Source organism: Dendrobates tinctorius, unplaced genomic scaffold (genome assembly GCF_039654945.1).
Source record: "Dendrobates tinctorius isolate UK_male_01 unplaced genomic scaffold, ASM3965494v1 ptg000019l, whole genome shotgun sequence".
Taxonomy (NCBI): Eukaryota; Metazoa; Chordata; class Amphibia; order Anura; family Dendrobatidae; genus Dendrobates; species Dendrobates tinctorius.
Genome location: NW_027361687.1, coordinates 37053678 through 37075985, shown reverse-complemented (window position 1 = coordinate 37075985; position 22308 = coordinate 37053678).

The window sequence follows — 22308 nt, the reverse complement described above, 5'->3', positions numbered from 1 at the left end:
TTGATGATGTCATAATCATTAGATGATGTCATAATCATTTTGTTGATGTCATAGTCATTTGATGATGTCATAATCAATTGATGTCATAATCATTGGATGATGTCATAATCATTTTGTTGATGTCATAATCATTTGATGATGTCATAATCATTAGATGATGTCATTATCATTTTGTTGATGTCATAATGTTTTGATGATGTCATAATCATTGGATGATGTCATAATCATTTTGTTGATGTCATAATCATTGGATGATGTCATAATCATTTTGTTGATGTCATAATCATTTGATGATGTCATAATCATTTGATGATGTCATAATCATTTTCTTGATGCCATAATCTTTTTGTTGATGTCATAATGATGTGATGATGACATAATGATGTGATGATGTCATAATCATTGGATGATGTCATAATCATTTTGTTGATGTCATAATCATTTGATGATGCCATAATCATTTTGTTGATGTCATAATCATTTGATGATGTCATAATCATTAGATGATGTCATAATCATTTTGTTGATGTCATAATCATTGGATGATGTCATAATCATTTTGTTGATGTCATAATTATTTGATGATGTCATAATCAATTGATGTCATAATCATTGGATGATGTCATAATCATTTTGTTGATGTCATAATCATTTGATGATGTCATAATCATTAGATGATGTCATAATCATTTTGTTGATGTCATAATCATTTGATGATGTCATAATCATTTGATGTCATAATCATTGGATGATGTCATAATCATTTTGTTGATGTCATAATCATTTGATGATGTCATAATCATTCGATGATGTCATAATCATTTTGTTGATATCATAGTCATTTGATGATGTCATAATCATTAGATGATGTCATAATCATTTTGTTGATGTCATAATCATTTGATGATGTCATAATCATTTTTTGATGTCATAATCATTTTGTTGATGTCATAATGATTTGATGATGTCATAATCATTTGATGTCATAATCATTGGATGATGTCATAATCATTTTGTTGATGTCATAATCATTTGATGATGTCATAATCATTTGATGTCATAATCATTGGATAATGTCATAATCATTTTGTTGATATCATAATCATTACATGATGTCATAATTCTTTTGTTGATGTCATAATCATTTTGTTGATGTCATAATCATTTGATTATGTCATAATCATTTGATGTCATAATCATTGGATGATGTCATAATCATTTCGTTGATGTCATAATCATTTGATGATGTCATAATCATTAGATGATGTCATAATCATTTTGTTGATGTCATAGTCATTTGATGATGTCATAATCATTTGATGTCATATTCATTGCATGATGTCATAATCATTTTGTTGATGTTATAATGATTTGATGATGTCATAATCATTTGATGTCATAATCATTGGATGATGTCATAATCATTTTGTTGATGTCATAATCATTTGATGATGTCATAATCATTAGATGATGTCATAATCATTTTGTTGATGTCATAATCATTTGATGATGTCATAATCATTTGATGTCATAATCATTTGATGATGTCATAATCATTTGATGTCATAATCATTGGATGATGTCATAATCATTTTGTTGATGTCATAATCATTTGATGATGTCATAATCATTAGATGATGTAATAATCATTTTGTTGATGTCATATTCATTTGATGATGTCATAATCATTTGATGTCATATTCATTGCATGATGTCATAATCATTTTGTTGATGTCATAATGATTTGATGATGTCATATTCATTTGATGTCATAATCATTGGATGATGTCATAATCATTTTGTTGATGTCATAATCATTTGATGATGTCATAATCATTAGATGATGTCATAATCATTTTGTTGATGTCATAATCATTTGATGATGTCATAATCTTTTGATGTCATAATCATTTGATGATGTCATAATCATTTGATGTCATAATCATTTGATGTCATAATCATTTTGTTGATGTCATAATCATTTGATGATGTCGTAATCATTAGATGATGTCATAATCATTTGATGTCATAATCATTGGATGATGTCATAATCATTTTGTTGATGTCATAATCATTTGATGATGTCATAATCATTGGATGTCATAATCATTGGATGATGTCAAAATCATTTGATGATGTCATAATCATTTTGTTGATGTCATAATCATTTGATGATGTCATAATCATTTGATGTCATAATCATTGGATAATGTCATAATCATTTTGTTCATGTCATAATCATTACATGATGTCATAATTATTTTGTTGATGTCATAATCATTTTGTTGATGTCATAATCATTTGATTATGTCATAATCATTTGATGTCATAATCATTGGATGATGTCATAATCATTTTGTTGATGTCATAATCATTTGATGATGTCGTAATCATTAGATGATGTCATAATCATTTGATGTCATAATCATTGGATGATGTCATAATCATTTTGTTGATGTCATAATCATTTGATGTCGTAATCATTGGATGATGTCATAATCATTTTGTTGATGTCATAATCATTTGATGATGTCGTAATCATTAGATGATGTCATAATCATTTGATGTCATAATCATTGGATGATGTCATAATCATTTGATGATGTCATAATCATTTGATGTCATAATCATTGGATGATGTCATAATCATTTTGTTGATGTCATAATCATTTGATGATGTCGTAATCATTAGATGATGTCATAATCATTTGATGTCATAATCATTGGATGATGTCATAATCATTTTGTTGATGTCATAATCATTTGATGATGTCGTAATCATTAGATGATGTCATAATCATTTGATGTCATAATCATTGGATGATGTCATAATCATTTTGTTGATGTCATAATCATTTGATGATGTCATAATCATTTGATGTCATAATCATTGGATGATGTCAAAATCATTTGATGATGTCATAATCATTTTGTTGATGTCATAATCATTTGATGATGCCATAATCATTTTGTTGATTTCATAATCATTTTGTTGATGTCATAATCATTTTGTTGATGTCATAATGATTTGATGATGTCATAATCATTAGATGATGTCATAATCATTTTGTTGATGTCATAATCATTTGATGATGTCATAATCATTTTGTTGATGTCAAAATCATTTGATGATGTCATAATCATTTGATGTCATAATCATTGGATGATGTCATAATCATTTTGTTGATGTCATAATCATTTGATGATGTCATAATCATTAGATGATGTCATAATCATTTTGTTGATGTAATAATCATTTGGTGATGTCATAATCATTTGATTTCATAATCATTGGATGATGTCATAATCATTTTGTTGATGTCATAATCATTTGATGATGTCATAATCATTAGATGATGTCATAATCATTTTGTTGATGTCATAATCATTTGATGATGTCATAATCATTTTGTTGATGTCATAATCATTTTGTTGATGTCATAATGATTTGATGATGTCATAATCATTTGATGTCATAATCATTGGATGATGTCATAATCATTTTGTTGATGTCATAATCATTTGATGATGTCATAATCATTAGATGATGTCATAATCATTTTGTTGATGTCATTATCATTTGATGATGTGATAATCAATTGATGTCATAATCATTGGATGATGTCATAATCATTTTGTTGATGTCATTATCATTTGATGATGTGATAATCAATTGATGTCATAATCATTGGATGATGTCATAATCATTTTGTTGATGTCATAATCATTTGATGATGTCATAATCATTTTGTTGATGTCATGATCATTTGATGATGTCACAATCATTGGATGATCTCATAATCATTTTGTTGATGTCATAATCAATTGATGATGTCATAATCATTAGATGATGTCATAATCATTTTGTTGATGTCATAATGATTTGATGATGTCATAATCATTTTGTTGATGTCATAATCATTTGATGATGTCATAATCATTTGATGTCATAATCATTGGATGATGTCATAATCATTTTGTTGATGTCATAATCATTTGATGATGTCATAATCATTAGATGATGTCATAATCATTTTGTTGATGTCATAATCATTTGATGATGTCATAATCATTTGATGTCATAATCATTGGATGATGTCATAATCATTTTGTTGATGTCATAATCATTTGGTGATGTCATAATCATTTGATGTCATAATCATTGGATGATGTCATAATCATTTTGTTGATGTCATAATCATTTGATGTTATAATCATTGGATGATGTCATAATCATTTTGTTGATGTCATAATCATTTGATGATGTCATAATCATTTTGTTGATGTCATAATCATTTTGTTGATGTCACAATCATTTGATGATGTCATAATCATTTGATGTCATAATCATTGGATGATGTCATAATCATTTTGTTGATGTCATAATCATTTGATGATGTTATAATCATTTGATGTCATAATCATTGGATGATGTCATAATCATTTGATGATGTCATAATCATTTTGTTGATGTCATAATCATTTGATGATGCCATAATCATTTTGTTGATGTCATAATCATTTGATGATGTCATAATCATTAGATGATGTCATAATCATTAGATGATGTCATAATTATTTTGTTGATGTCATAATCATTTGATGATGTCATAATCATTTTGTTGATGTCATAATCATTTGATGTCATAATCATTGGATAATGTCATAATCATTTTATTGATGTCATAATCATTTGATGATGTCATAATCATTTTGTTGATGTCATAATCATTTTGTTGATGTCATAATATTTTGATGATGTCATAATCATTGGATGATGTCATAATCATTGGATGATGTCATAATCATTTTGTTGATGTCATAATCATTTGATGATGTCATAATCATTTGATGTCATACTCATTGGATGATGTCATAATCATTTGATGATGTCATAATCATTTTGTTGATGTCATAATCATTTTGTTGATGTCATAATGATTTGATGATGTCATAATCATTTGATGTCATAATCTTTGGATGATGTCATAATCACTTTGTTGATGTCATAATCATTTGATGTCATAATCATTGGATTATGTCATAATCATTGGATGATGTCATAATCATTTTGTTGATGTCACAATCATTTGATGATGTCATAATCATTTGATGTCATAATCATTGGATGATGTCATAATCATTTTGTTGATGTCATAATCATTTGATGTCATAATCATTGGATGATGTCATAATCATTTTGTTGATGTCATAATCATTTGATGATGCCATAATCATTTTGTTGATGTCATAATCATTTGATGATGTCATAATCATTAGATGATGTCATAATCATTTTGTTGATGTCATAATCATTTGATGATGTCATAATCATTTTGTTGATGTCATAATCATTTGATGATGTCATAATCATTTGATGTCATAATCATTGGATGATGTCATAATCATTTTGTTGATGTCATAATCATTTGAAGATGTCATAATCATTTGATGTCATAATCATTGGATGATGTCATAATCATTTTGTTGATGTCATAATCATTTGATGTCATAATCATTGGATGATGTCATAATCATTTTGTTGATGTCATAATCATTTGATGATGTCATAATCATTTTGTTGATGTCACAATCATTTTGCTGATGTCATAATGATTTGATGATGTCATAATCATTGGATGATGTCATATTCATTGGATGATGTCATAATCATTTTGTTGATGTCATAATCATTTGATGATGTCATAATCATTAGATGATGTCATAATCATTGGATGATGTCATAATCATTTGATGATGTCATAATCATTTTGTTGATGTCATAATCATTGGATGATGTCAAAATCATTTGATGTCATAATCATTGGATGATGTCATAATCATTTTGTTGATGTTATAATCATTTGATGTCATAATCATTGGATGATGTCATATTCATTTGATGATGTCATAATCATTAGATGATGTCATAATCATTTTGTTGATGTCATAATCATTTGATGATGTCATAATCATTTTGTTGATGTCATAATCATTTTGTTGATGTCATAATGATTTGATGATGTCATAATCATTTGATGTCATAATCTTTGTTGATGTCATAATCATTTTGTTGATGTCATAATCATTTGATGTCATAATCATTGGATAATGTCATAATCATTTTGTTGATGTCATAATCATTACATGATGTCATAATTATTTTGTTGAAGTCATAATCATTTTGTTGATGTCATAATCATTTGATTATGTCATAATCATTTGATGTCATAATCATTGGATGATGCCATAATCATTTTGTTGATGTCATAATCATTTGATGATGTCATAATCATTAGATGATGTCATTATCATTTTGTTGATGTCATAATGTTTTGATGATGTCATAATCCTTTGATGTCATAATCATTGGATGATGTCATAATCATTTTGTTGATGTCATAATCATTTGATGATGTCATAATCATTTGATGTCATAATCATTGGATGATGTCATAATCATTTTGTTGATGTCATAATCATTTGATAATGTCATAATCATTAGATAATGTCATAATCATTTTGTTGATGTCATAATCATTGGATGATGTCATAATCATTTGATGATGTCATAATCATTTTGTTGATGTCATAATCATTGGATGATGTCATAATCATTGGATGATGTCATAATCATTTTGTTGATGTCATAATCATTTGATGATGTCAAAATCATTTGATGTCATAATCATTTGATGATGTCATAATCATTTTGTTAATGTCAAAATCATTTTGTTGATGTCATAATGATTTGATGATGTCATAATCATTGGATGATGTCATAATCATTGGATGATGTCATAATCATTTTGTTTATGTCATAATCATTTGATGATGTCATAATCATTTGATGTCATAATCATTGGATGATGTCATAATCATTTGATGATGTCATAATCATTTTGTTGATGTCATAATCATTTGATGTCATAATCATTTTGTTGATATCATAATGATTTGATGATGTCATAATCATTTGATGTCATAATCATTGGATGATGTCATAATCATTTTGTTGATGTCATAATCATTTGATGATGTCATAATCATTTGATGTCATAATCATTGGATGATGTCATAATCATTTTGTTGATGTCATAATCATTTGATGATGTCATAATCATTAGATGATGTCATAATCATTTTGTTGATGTCATAATCATTTGATGATGTCATAATCATTTGATGTCATAATCATTGGATGATGTCATAATCATTTTGTTGATGTCATAATCATTTGATGATGTCATAATCATTAGATGATGTCATAATCATTTTGTTGATGTCATAATCATTTGATGATGTCATAATCATTTTTTTGATGTCATAATGATTTGATGATGTCATAATCATTTGATGTCATAATCATTGGATGATGTCATAATAATTTTGTTGATGTCATATTCATTTAATGATGTCATAATCATTAGATGATGTCATAATCACTTTGTCAATGCCATAATCATTTGATGATTTCATAATCATTGGATGATGTCATTATCATTTTGTTGATGTCATAATCATTTGATGATGTCATAATCATTGGATGATGTCATAATCATTTTGTTGATGTCATAATCATTTTATGATGTCATAATCATTAGATGATGTCATAATCATTTTGTTGATGTCATAATCATTTGATGATGTCATAATCATTTTGTTGATGTCAAAATCATTTGATGATGTCATAATCATTTGATGTCATAATCATTGGATGATGTCATAATCATTTTGTTGATGTCATAATCATTTGATGATGTCATAATCATTAGATGATGTCATAATCATTTTGTTGATGTCATAATCATTTGATGATGTCATAATCAATTGATGTCATAATCATTGGATGATGTCATAATCATTTTGTTGATGTCATAATCATTTGATGATGTCATAATCATTAGATGATGTCATAATCATTTTGTTGATGTCATAGTCATTTGATGATGTCATAATCAATTGATGTCATAATCATTGGATGATGTCATAATCATTTTGTTGATGTCATAATCATTTGATGATGTCATAATCATTAGATGATGTCATTATCATTTTGTTGATGTCATAATGTTTTGATGATGTCATAATCATTGGATGATGTCATAATCATTTTGTTGATGTCATAATCATTGGATGATGTCATAATCATTTTGTTGATGTCATAATCATTTGATGATGTCATAATCATTTGATGATGTCATAATCATTTTCTTGATGCCATAATCTTTTTGTTGATGTCATAATGATGTGATGATGACATAATGATGTGATGATGTCATAATCATTGGATGATGTCATAATCATTTTGTTGATGTCATAATCATTTGATGATGTCATAATCATTTGATGTCATAATCATTGGATGATGTCATAATCATTTTGTTGATGTCATAATCATTTGATGATGTCATAATCATTTGATGTCATAATCATTGGATGATGTCATAATCTTTTGATGATGTCATAATCATTTTGTTGATGTCATATTTATTTGATGATGCCATAATCATTTTGTTGATGTCATAATCATTTGATGATGTCATAATCATTAGATGATGTCATAATCATTTTGTTGATGTCATAATCATTTGATGATGCCATAATCATTTTGTTGATGTCATAATCATTTGATGATGTCATAATCATTAGATGATGTCATAATCATTTTGTTGATGTCATAATCATTGGATGATGTCATAATCATTTTGTTGATGTCATAATTATTTGATGATGTCATAATCAATTGATGTCATAATCATTGGATGATGTCATAATCATTTTGTTGATGTCATAATCATTTGATGATGTCATAATCATTAGATGATGTCATAATCATTTTGTTGATGTCATAATCATTTGATGATGTCATAATCATTTGATGTCATAATCATTGGATGATGTCATAATCATTTTGTTGATGTCATAATCATTTGATGATGTCATAATCATTAGATGATGTCATAATCATTTTGTTGATATCATAGTCATTTGATGATGTCATAATCAATAGATGATGTCATAATCATTTTGTTGATGTCATAATCATTTGATGATGTCATAATCATTTTTTGATGTCATAATCATTTTGTTGATGTCATAATGATTTGATGATGTCATAATCATTTGATGTCATAATCATTGGATGATGTCATAATCATTTTGTTGATGTCATAATCATTTGATGATGTCATAATCATTTGATGTCATAATCATTGGATAATGTCATAATCATTTTGTTGATATCATAATCATTACATGATGTCATAATTCTTTTGTTGATGTCATAATCATTTTGTTGATGTCATAATCATTTGATTATGTCATAATCATTTGATGTCATAATCATTGGATGATGTCATAATCATTTCGTTGATGTCATAATCATTTGATGATGTCATAATCATTAGATGATGTCATAATCATTTTGTTGATGTCATAGTCATTTGATGATGTCATAATCATTTGATGTCATATTCATTGCATGATGTCATAATCATTTTGTTGATGTTATAATGATTTGATGATGTCATAATCATTTGATGTCATAATCATTGGATGATGTCATAATCATTTTGTTGATGTCATAATCATTTGATGATGTCATAATCATTAGATGATGTAATAATCATTTTGTTGATGTCATATTCATTTGATGATGTCATAATCATTTGATGTCATATTCATTGCATGATGTCATAATCATTTTGTTGATGTCATAATGATTTGATGATGTCATAATCATTTGATGTCATAATCATTGGATGATGTCATAATCATTTTGTTGATGTCATAATCATTTGATGATGTCATAATCATTAGATGATGTCATAATCATTTTGTTGATGTCATAATCATTTGATGATGTCATAATCTTTTGATGTCATAATCATTTGATGATGTCATAATCATTTGATGTCATAATCATTTGATGTCATAATCATTTTGTTGATGTCATAATCATTTGATGATGTCGTAATCATTAGATGATGTCATAATCATTTGATGTCATAATCATTGGATGATGTCATAATCATTTTGTTGATGTCATAATCATTTGATGATGTCATAATCATTGGATGTCATAATCATTGGATGATGTCAAAATCATTTGATGATGTCATAATCATTTTGTTGATGTCATAATCATTTGATGATGTCATAATCATTTGATGTCATAATCATTGGATAATGTCATAATAATTTTGTTCATGTCATAATCATTACATGATGTCATAATTATTTTGTTGATGTCATAATCATTTTGTTGATGTCATAATCATTTCATTATGTCATAATCATTTGATGTCATAATCATTGGATGATGTCATAATCATTTTGTTGATGTCATAATCATTTGATGATGTCGTAATCATTAGATGATGTCATAATCATTTGATGTCATAATCATTGGATGATGTCATAATCATTTTGTTGATGTCATAATCATTTGATGTCATAATCATTGGATGATGTCATAATCATTTTGTTGATGTCATAATCATTTGATGATGTCGTAATCATTAGATGATGTCATAATCATTTGATGTCATAATCATTGGATGATGTCATAATCATTTGATGATGTCATAATCATTTGATGTCATAATCATTGGATGATGTCATAATCATTTTGTTGATGTCATAATCATTTGATGATGTCGTAATCATTAGATGATGTCATAATCATTTGATGTCATAATCATTGGATGATGTCATAATCATTTTGTTGATGTCATAATCATTTGATGATGTCATAATCATTTGATGTCATAATCATTGGATGATGTCAAAATCATTTGATGATGTCATAATCATTTTGTTGATGTCATAATCATTTGATGATGCCATAATCATTTTGTTGATGTCATAATCATTTTGTTGATGTCATAATCATTTTGTTGATGTCATAATGATTTGATGATGTCATAATCATTAGATGATGTCATAATCATTTTGTTGATGTCATAATCATTTGATGATGTCATAATCATTTTGTTGATGTCAAAATCATTTGATGATGTCATAATCATTTGATGTCATAATCATTGGATGATGTCATAATCATTTTGTTGATGTCATAATCATTTGATGATGTCATAATCATTAGATGATGTCATAATCATTTTGTTGATGTAATAATCATTTGATGATGTCATAATCATTTGATTTCATTATCATTGGATGATGTCATAATCATTTTGTTGATGTCATAATCATTTGATGATGTCATAATCATTAGATGATGTCATAATCATTTTGTTGATGTCATAATCATTTGATGATGTCATAATCATTTTGTTGATGTCATAATCATTTTGTTGATGTCATAATGATTTGATGATGTCATAATCATTTGATGTCATAATCATTGGATGATGTCATAATCATTTTGTTGATGTCATAATCATTTGATGATGTCATAATCATTTTGTTGATGTCATAATCATTTGATGATGTCATAATCATTTTGTTGATGTCATAATCATTTGATGATGTCACAATCATTGGATGATGTCATAATCATTATATGATGTCATAATCATTTTGTTGATGTCATAATGATTTGATGATGTCATAATCATTTTGTTGATGTCATAATCATTTGATGATGTCATAATCATTTGATGTCATAATCATTGGATGATGTCATAATCATTTTGTTGATGTCATAATCATTTGATGATGTCATAATCATTAGATGATGTCATAATCATTTTGTTGATGTCATAATCATTTGATGATGTCATAATCATTTGATGTCATAATCATTGGATGATGTCATAATCATTTTGTTGATGTCATAATCATTTGGTGATGTCATAATCATTTGATGTCATAATCATTGGATGATGTCATAATCATTTTGTTGATGTCATAATCATTTGATGTTATAATCATTGGATGATGTCATAATCATTTTGTTGATGTCATAATCATTTGATGATGTCATAATCATTTTGTTGATGTCATAATCATTTTGTTGATGTCATAATGATTTGATGATGTCATAATCATTGGATGATGTCATAATCATTGGATGATGTCATAATCATTTTGTTGATGTCATAATCATTTGATGATGTCATAATCATTTGATGTCATACTCATTGGATGATGTCATAATCATTTGATGATGTCATAATCATTTTGTTGATGTCATAATCATTGGATGATGTCATAATCATTTTGATGATGTCATAATCATTTGATGATGTCATAATCATTAGATGATGTCATAATCATTTTGTTGATGTCATAATCATTTGATGATGTCATAATCATTTTGTTGATGTCATAATCATTTTGTTGATGTCATAATGATTTGATGATGTCATAATCATTTGATGTCATAATCATTGGATGATGTCATAATCATTTTGTTGATGTCATAATCATTTGATGATGTCATAATCATTAGATGATGTCATAATCATTTTGTTCATGTCATAATCATTTGATGATGTGATAATCAATTGATGTCATAATCATTGGATGATGTCATAATCATTTTGTTGATGTCATAATCATTTGATGATGTCATAATCATTTTGTTGATGTCATAATCATTTGATGATGTCACAATCATTGGATGATCTCATAATCATTTTGTTGATGTCATAATCAATTGATGATGTCATAATCATTTTGTTGATGTCATAATGATTTGATGATGTCATAATCATTTTGTTGATATCATAATCATTTGATGATGTCATAATCATTTGATGTCATAATCATTGGATGATGTCATAATAATTTCGTTGATGTCATAATCATTTGATGATGTCATAATCATTAGATGATGTCATAATCATTTTGTTGATGTCATAATCATTTGATGATGTCATAATCATTTGATGTCATAATCATTGGATGATGTCATAATCATTTTGTTGATGTCATAATCATTTGATGATGTCATAATCATTTGATGTCATAATCATTGGATGATGTCATAATCATTTTGTTGATGTCATAATCATTTGATGTTATAATCATTGGATGATGTCATAATCATTTTGTTGATGTCATAATCATTTGATGATGTCATAATCATTTTGTTGATGTCATAATCATTTTGTTGATGTCATAATGATTTGATGATGTCATAATCATTGGATGATGTCATAATCATTTTGTTGATGTCATAATCATTTGATGATGTCATAATCATTTGATGTCATAATCATTGGATGATGTCATATTCATTTGATGATGTCATAATCATTTGATGATGTCATAATCATTTTGTTGATGTCATAATCATTTTGTTGATGTCATAATGATTTGATGATGTCATAATCATTTGATGTCATAATCTTTGGATGATGTCATAATCATTTTGTTGATGTCATAATCATTTGATGTCATAATCATTGGATGATGTCATAATCATTGGATGATGTCATAATCATTTTGTTGATGTCACAATCATTTGATGATGTCATAATCATTTGATGTCATAATCATTGGATGATGTCATAATCATTTTGTTGATGTCATAATCATTTGATGATGTTATAATCATTTGATGTCATAATCATTGGATGATGTCATAATCATTTGATGATGTCATAATCATTTTGTTGATGTCATAATCATTTGATGATGCCATAATCATTTTGTTGATGTCATAATCATTTGATGATGTCATAATCATTAGATGATGTCATAATCATTAGATGATGTCATAATCATTTTGTTGATGTCATAATCATTTGATGATGTCATAATCATTTTGATGATGTCATAATCATTTGATGATGTCATAATCATTTTGTTGATGTCATAATCATTTTGTTGATGTCATAATGATTTGATGATGTCATAATCATTAGATGATGTCATAATCATTTTGTTGATGTCATAATCATTTTGATGATGTCATAATCATTTGATGATGTCATAATCATTTGATGTTATAATCATTGGATGATGTCATAATCATTTTGTTGATGTCATAATCATTTGATGATGTCATAATCATTTTGTTGATGTCAAAATCATTTGATGATGTCATAATCATTTGATGTCATAATCATTGGATGATGTCATAATCATTTTGTTGATGTCATAATCATTTGATGATGTCATAATCATTAGATGATGTCATAATCATTTTGTTGATGTAATAATCATTTGATGATGTCATAATCATTTGATTTCATAATCATTGGATGATGTCATAATCATTTTGTTGATGTCATAATCATTTGATGATGTCATAATCATTAGATGATGTCATAATCATTTTGTTGATGTCATAATCATTTGATGATGTCATAATCATTTTGTTGATGTCATAATCATTTTGTTGATGTCATAATGATTTGATGATGTCATAATCATTTGATGTCATAATCATTGGATGATGTCATAATCATTTTGTTGATGTCATAATCATTTGATGATGTCATAATCATTAGATGATGTCATAATCATTTTGTTGATGTCATTATCATTTGATGATGTGATAATCAATTGATGTCATAATCATTGGATGATGTCATAATCATTTTGTTGATGTCATTATCATTTGATGATGTGATAATCAATTGATGTCATAATCATTGGATGATGTCATAATCATTTTGTTGATGTCATAATCATTTGATGATGTCATAATCATTTTGTTGATGTCATAATCATTTGATGATGTCACAATCATTGGATGATCTCATAATCATTTTGTTGATGTCATAATCAATTGATGATGTCATAATCATTAGATGATGTCATAATCATTTTGTTGATGTCATAATGATTTGATGATGTCATAATCATTTTGTTGATGTCATAATCATTTGATGATGTCATAATCATTTGATGTCATAATCATTGGATGATGTCATAATCATTTTGTTGATGTCATAATCATTTGATGATGTCATAATCATTAGATGATGTCATAATCATTTTGTTGATGTCATAATCATTTGATGATGTCATAATCATTTAATGTCATAATCATTGGATGATGTCATAATCATTTTGTTGATGTCATAATCATTTGGTGATGTCATAATCATTTGATGTCATAATCATTGGATGATGTCATAATCATTTTGTTGATGTCATAATCATTTGATGTTATAATTATTGGATGATGTCATAATCATTTTGTTGATGTCATAATCATTTGATGATGTCATAATCATTTTGTTGATGTCATAATCATTTTGTTGATGTCATAATGATTTGATGATGTCATAATCATTGGATGATGTCATAATCATTGGATGATGTCATAATCATTTTGTTGATGTCATAATCATTAGATGATGTCATAATCATTTTGTTGATGTCATAATCATTTGATGATGTCATAATCATTTTGTTGATGTCAAAATCATTTGATGATGTCATAATCATTTGATGTCATAATCATTGGATGATGTCATAATCATTTTGTTGATGTCATAATCATTTGATGATGTCATAATCATTAGATGATGTCATAATCATTTTGTTGATGTAATAATCATTTGATGATGTCATAATCATTTGATTTCATTATCATTGGATGATGTCATAATCATTTTGTTGATGTCATAATCATTTGATGATGTCATAATCATTAGATGATGTCATAATCATTTTGTTGATGTCATAATCATTTGATGATGTCATAATCATTTTGTTGATGTCATAATCATTTTGTTGATGTCATAATGATTTGATGATGTCATAATCATTTGATGTCATAATCATTGGATGATGTCATAATCATTTTGTTGATGTCATAATCATTTGATGATGTCATAATCATTTTGTTGATGTCATAATCATTTGATGATGTCATAATCATTTTGTTGATGTCATAATCATTTGATGATGTCACAATCATTGGATGATGTCATAATCATTATATGATGTCATAATCATTTTGTTGATGTCATAATGATTTGATGATGTCATAATCATTTTGTTGATGTCATAATCATTTGATGATGTCATAATCATTTGATGTCATAATCATTGGATGATGTCATAATCATTTTGTTGATGTCATAATCATTTGATGATGTCATAATCATTAGATGATGTCATAATCATTTTGTTGATGTCATAATCATTTGATGATGTCATAATCATTTGATGTCATAATCATTGGATGATGTCATAATCATTTTGTTGATGTCATAATCATTTGGTGATGTCATAATCATTTGATGTCATAATCATTGGATGATGTCATAATCATTTTGTTGATGTCATAATCATTTGATGTTATAATCATTGGATGATGTCATAATCATTTTGTTGATGTCATAATCATTTGATGATGTCATAATCATTTTGTTGATGTCATAATCATTTTGTTGATGTCATAATGATTTGATGATGTCATAATCATTGGATGATGTCATAATCATTGGATGATGTCATAATCATTTTGTTGATGTCATAATCATTTGATGATGTCATAATCATTTGATGTCATACTCATTGGATGATGTCATAATCATTTGATGATGTCATAATCATTTTGTTGATGTCATAATCATTGGATGATGTCATAATCATTTTGATGATGTCATAATCATTTGATGATGTCATAATCATTAGATGATGTCATAATCATTTTGTTGATGTCATAATCATTTGATGATGTCATAATCATTTTGTTGATGTCATAATCATTTTGTTGATGTCATAATGATTTGATGATGTCATAATCATTTGATGTCATAATCATTGGATGATGTCATAATCATTTTGTTGATGTCATAATCATTTGATGATGTCATAATCATTAGATGATGTCATAATCATTTTGTTCATGTCATAATCATTTGATGATGTGATAATCAATTGATGTCATAATCATTGGATGATGTCATAATCATTTTGTTGATGTCATAATCATTTGATGATGTCATAATCATTTTGTTGATGTCATAATCATTTGATGATGTCACAATCATTGGATGATCTCATAATCATTTTGTTGATGTCATAATCAATTGATGATGTCATAATCATTTTGTTGATGTCATAATGATTTGATGATGTCATAATCATTTTGTTGATATCATAATCATTTGATGATGTCATAATCATTTGATGTCATAATCATTGGATGATGTCATAATAATTTCGTTGATGTCATAATCATTTGATGATGTCATAATCATTAGATGATGTCATAATCATTTTGTTGATGTCATAATCATTTGATGATGTCATAATCATTTGATGTCATAATCATTGGATGATGTCATAATCATTTTGTTGATGTCATAATCATTTGATGATGTCATAATCATTTGATGTCATAATCATTGGATGATGTCATAATCATTTTGTTGATGTCATAATCATTTGATGTTATAATCATTGGATGATGTCATAATCATTTTGTTGATGTCATAATCATTTGATGATGTCATAATCATTTTGTTGATGTCATAATCATTTTGTTGATGTCATAATGATTTGATGATGTCATAATCATTGGATGATGTCATAATCATTTTGTTGATGTCATAATCATTTGATGATGTCATAATCATTTGATGTCATAATCATTGGATGATGTCATATTCATTTGATGATGTCATAATCATTTGATGATGTCATAATCATTTTGTTGATGTCATAATCATTTTGTTGATGTCATAATGATTTGATGATGTCATAATCATTTGATGTCATAATCTTTGGATGATGTCATAATCATTTTGTTGATGTCATAATCATTTGATGTCATAATCATTGGATGATGTCATAATCATTGGATGATGTCATAATCATTTTGTTGATGTCACAATCATTTGATGATGTCATAATCATTTGATGTCATAATCATTGGATGATGTCATAATCATTTTGTTGATGTCATAATCATTTGATGATGTTATAATCATTTGATGTCATAATCATTGGATGATGTCATAATCATTTGATGATGTCATAATCATTTTGTTGATGTCATAATCATTTGATGATGCCATAATCATTTTGTTGATGTCATAATCATTTGATGATGTCATAATCATTTGATGATGTCATAATCATTAGATGATGTCATAATCATTTTGTTGATGTCATAATCATTTGATGATGTCATAATCATTTTGTTGATGTCATAATCATTTTGTTGATGTCATAATGATTTGATGATGTCATAATCATTTGATGTCATAATCATTGGATGATGTCATAATCATTTTGTTGATGTCATAATCATTTGATGATGTCATAATCATTAGATGATGTCATAATCATTTTGTTCATGTCATAATCATTTGATGATGTGATAATCAATTGATGTCATAATCATTGGATGATGTCATAATCATTTTGTTGATGTCATAATCATTTGATGATGTCATAATCATTTTGTTGATGTCATAATCATTTGATGATGTCACAATCATTGGATGATCTCATAATCATTTTGTTGATGTCATAATCAATTGATGATGTCATAATCATTTTGTTGATGTCATAATGATTTGATGATGTCATAATCATTTTGTTGATATCATAATCATTTGATGATGTCATAATCATTTGATGTCATAATCATTGGATGATGTCATAATAATTTCGTTGATGTCATAATCATTTGATGATGTCATAATCATTAGATGATGTCATAATCATTTTGTTGATGTCATAATCATTTGATGATGTCATAATCATTTGATGTCATAATCATTGGATGATGTCATAATCATTTTGTTGATGTCATAATCATTTGATGATGTCATAATCATTTGATGTCATAATCATTGGATGATGTCATAATCATTTTGTTGATGTCATAATCATTTGATGTTATAATCATTGGATGATGTCATAATCATTTTGTTGATGTCATAATCATTTGATGATGTCATAATCATTTTGTTGATGTCATAATCATTTTGTTGATGTCATAATGATTTGATGATGTCATAATCATTGGATGATGTCATAATCATTTTGTTGATGTCATAATCATTTGATGATGTCATAATCATTTGATGTCATAATCATTGGATGATGTCATATTCATTTGATGATGTCATAATCATTTGATGATGTCATAATCATTTTGTTGATGTCATAATCATTTTGTTGATGTCATAATGATTTGATGATGTCATAATCATTTGATGTCATAATCTTTGGATGATGTCATAATCATTTTGTTGATGTCATAATCATTTTGTTGATGTCATAATCATTTGATGTCATAATCATTGGATGATGTCATAATCATTTTGTTGATGTCATAATCATTTGATGATGTTATAATCATTTGATGTCATAATCATTGGATGATGTCATAATCATTTGATGATGTCATAATCATTTTGTTGATGTCATAATCATTGGATGATGCCATAATCATTTTGTTGATGTCATAATCATTTTGTTGATGTCATAATGATTTGATGATGTCATAATCATTTGATGTCATAATCTTTGGATGATGTCATAATCATTTTGTTGATGTCATAATCATTTGATGTCATAATCATTGGATGATGTCATAATCATTGGATGATGTCATAATCATTTTGTTGATGTCACAATCATTTGATGATGTCATAATCATTTGATGTCATAATCATTGGATGATGTCATAATCATTTTGTTGATGTCATAATCATTTGATGATGTTATAATCATTTGATGGCATAATCATTGGATGATGTCATAATCATTTGATGATGTCATAATCATTTTGTTGATGTCATAATCATTTGATGATGCCATAATCATTTTGTTGATGTCATAATCATTGGATGATGTCATATTCATTTGATGATGTCATAATCATTTGATGATGTCATAATCATTTTGTTGATGTCATAATCATTTTGTTGATGTCATAATGATTTGATGATGTCATAATCATTTGATGTCATAATCTTTGGATGATGTCATAATCATTTTGTTGATGTCATAATCATTTGATGTCATAATCATTGGATGATGTCATAATCATTGGATGATGTCATAATCATTTTGTTGATGTCACAATCATTTGATGATGTCATAATCATTTGATGTCATAATCATTGGATGATGTCATAATCATTTTGTTGATGTCATAATCATTTGATGATGTTATAATCATTTGATGTCATAATCATTGGATGATGTCATAATCATTTTGTTGATGTCATAATCATTTGATGATGTCATAATCATTTGATGTCATAATCATTGGATGATGTCATAATCATTTTGTTGATGTCATAATCATTTGATGTTATAATCATTGGATGATGTCATAATCATTTTGTTGATGTCATAATCATTTGATGATGTCATAATCATTTTGTTGATGTCATAATCATTTTGTTGATGTCATAATGATTTGATGATGTCATAATCATTGTATGATGTCATAATCATTTTGTTGATGTCATAATCATTTGATGATGTCATAATCATTTGATGTCATAATCATTGGATGATGTCATATTCATTTGATGATGTCATAATCATTTGATGATGTCATAATCATTTTGTTGATGTCATAATCATTTTGTTGATGTCATAATGATTTGATGATGTCATAATCATTTGATGTCATAATCTTTGGATGATGTCATAATCATTTTGTTGATGTCATAATCATTTGATGTCATAATCATTGGATGATGTCATAATCATTGGATGATGTCATAATCATTTTGTTGATGTCACAATCATTTGATGATGTCATAATCATTTGATGTCATAATCATTGGATGATGTCATAATCATTTTGTTGATGTCATAATCATTTGATGATGTTATAATCATTTGATGGCATAATCATTGGATGATGTCATAATCATTTGATGATGTCATAATCATTTTGTTGATGTCATAATCATTTGATGATGCCATAATCATTTTGTTGATGTCATAATCATTGGATGATGTCATATTCATTTGATGATGTCATAATCATTTGATGATGTCATAATCATTTTGTTGATGTCATAATCATTTTGTTGATGTCATAATGATTTGATGATGTCATAATCATTTGATGTCATAATCTTTGGATGATGTCATAATCATTTTGTTGATGTCATAATCATTTGATGTCATAATCATTGGATGATGTCATAATCATTGGATGATGTCATAATCATTTTGTTGATGTCACAATCATTTGATGATGTCATAATCATTTGATGTCATAATCATTGGATGATGTCATAATCATTTTGTTGATGTCATAATCATTTGATGATGTTATAATCATTTGATGTCATAATCATTGGATGATGTCATAATCATTTGATGATGTCATATTCATTTGATGATGTCATAATCATTTGATGATGTCATAATCATTTTGTTGATGTCATAATCATTTTGTTGATGTCATAATGATTTGATGATGTCATAATCATTTGATGTCATAATCTTTGGATGATGTCATAATCATTTTGTTGATGTCATAATCATTTGATGTCATAATCATTGGATGATGTCATAATCATTGGATGATGTCATAATCATTTTGTTGATGTCACAATCATTTGATGATGTCATAATCATTTGATGTCATAATCATTGGATGATGTCATAATCATTTTGTTGATGTCATAATCATTTGATGATGTTATAATCATTTGATGGCATAATCATTGGATGATGTCATAATCATTTGATGATGTCATAATCATTTTGTTGATGTCATAATCATTTGATGATGCCATAATCATTTTGTTGATGTCATAATCATTGGATGATGTCATATTCATTTGATGATGTCATAATCATTTGATGATGTCATAATCATTTTGTTGATGTCATAATCATTTTGTTGATGTCATAATGATTTGATGATGTCATAATCATTTGATGTCATAATCTTTGGATGATGTCATAATCATTTTGTTGATGTCATAATCATTTGATGTCATAATCATTGGATGATGTCATAATCATTGGATGATGTCATAATCATTTTGTTGATGTCACAATCATTTGATGATGTCATAATCATTTGATGTCATAATCATTGGATGATGTCATAATCATTTTGTTGATGTCATAATCATTTGATGATGTTATAATCATTTGATGTCATAATCATTGGATGATGTCATAATCATTGGATGATGTCATAATCATTTTGTTGATGTCATAATCATTTGATGATGTCATAATCATTAGATGATGTCATAATCATTTTGTTGATATCATAGTCATTTGATGATGTCATAATCAATAGATGATGTCATAATCATTTTGTTGATGTCATAATCATTTGATGATGTCATAATCATTTTTTGATGTCATAATCATTTTGTTGATGTCATAATGATTTGATGATGTCATAATCATTTGATGTCATAA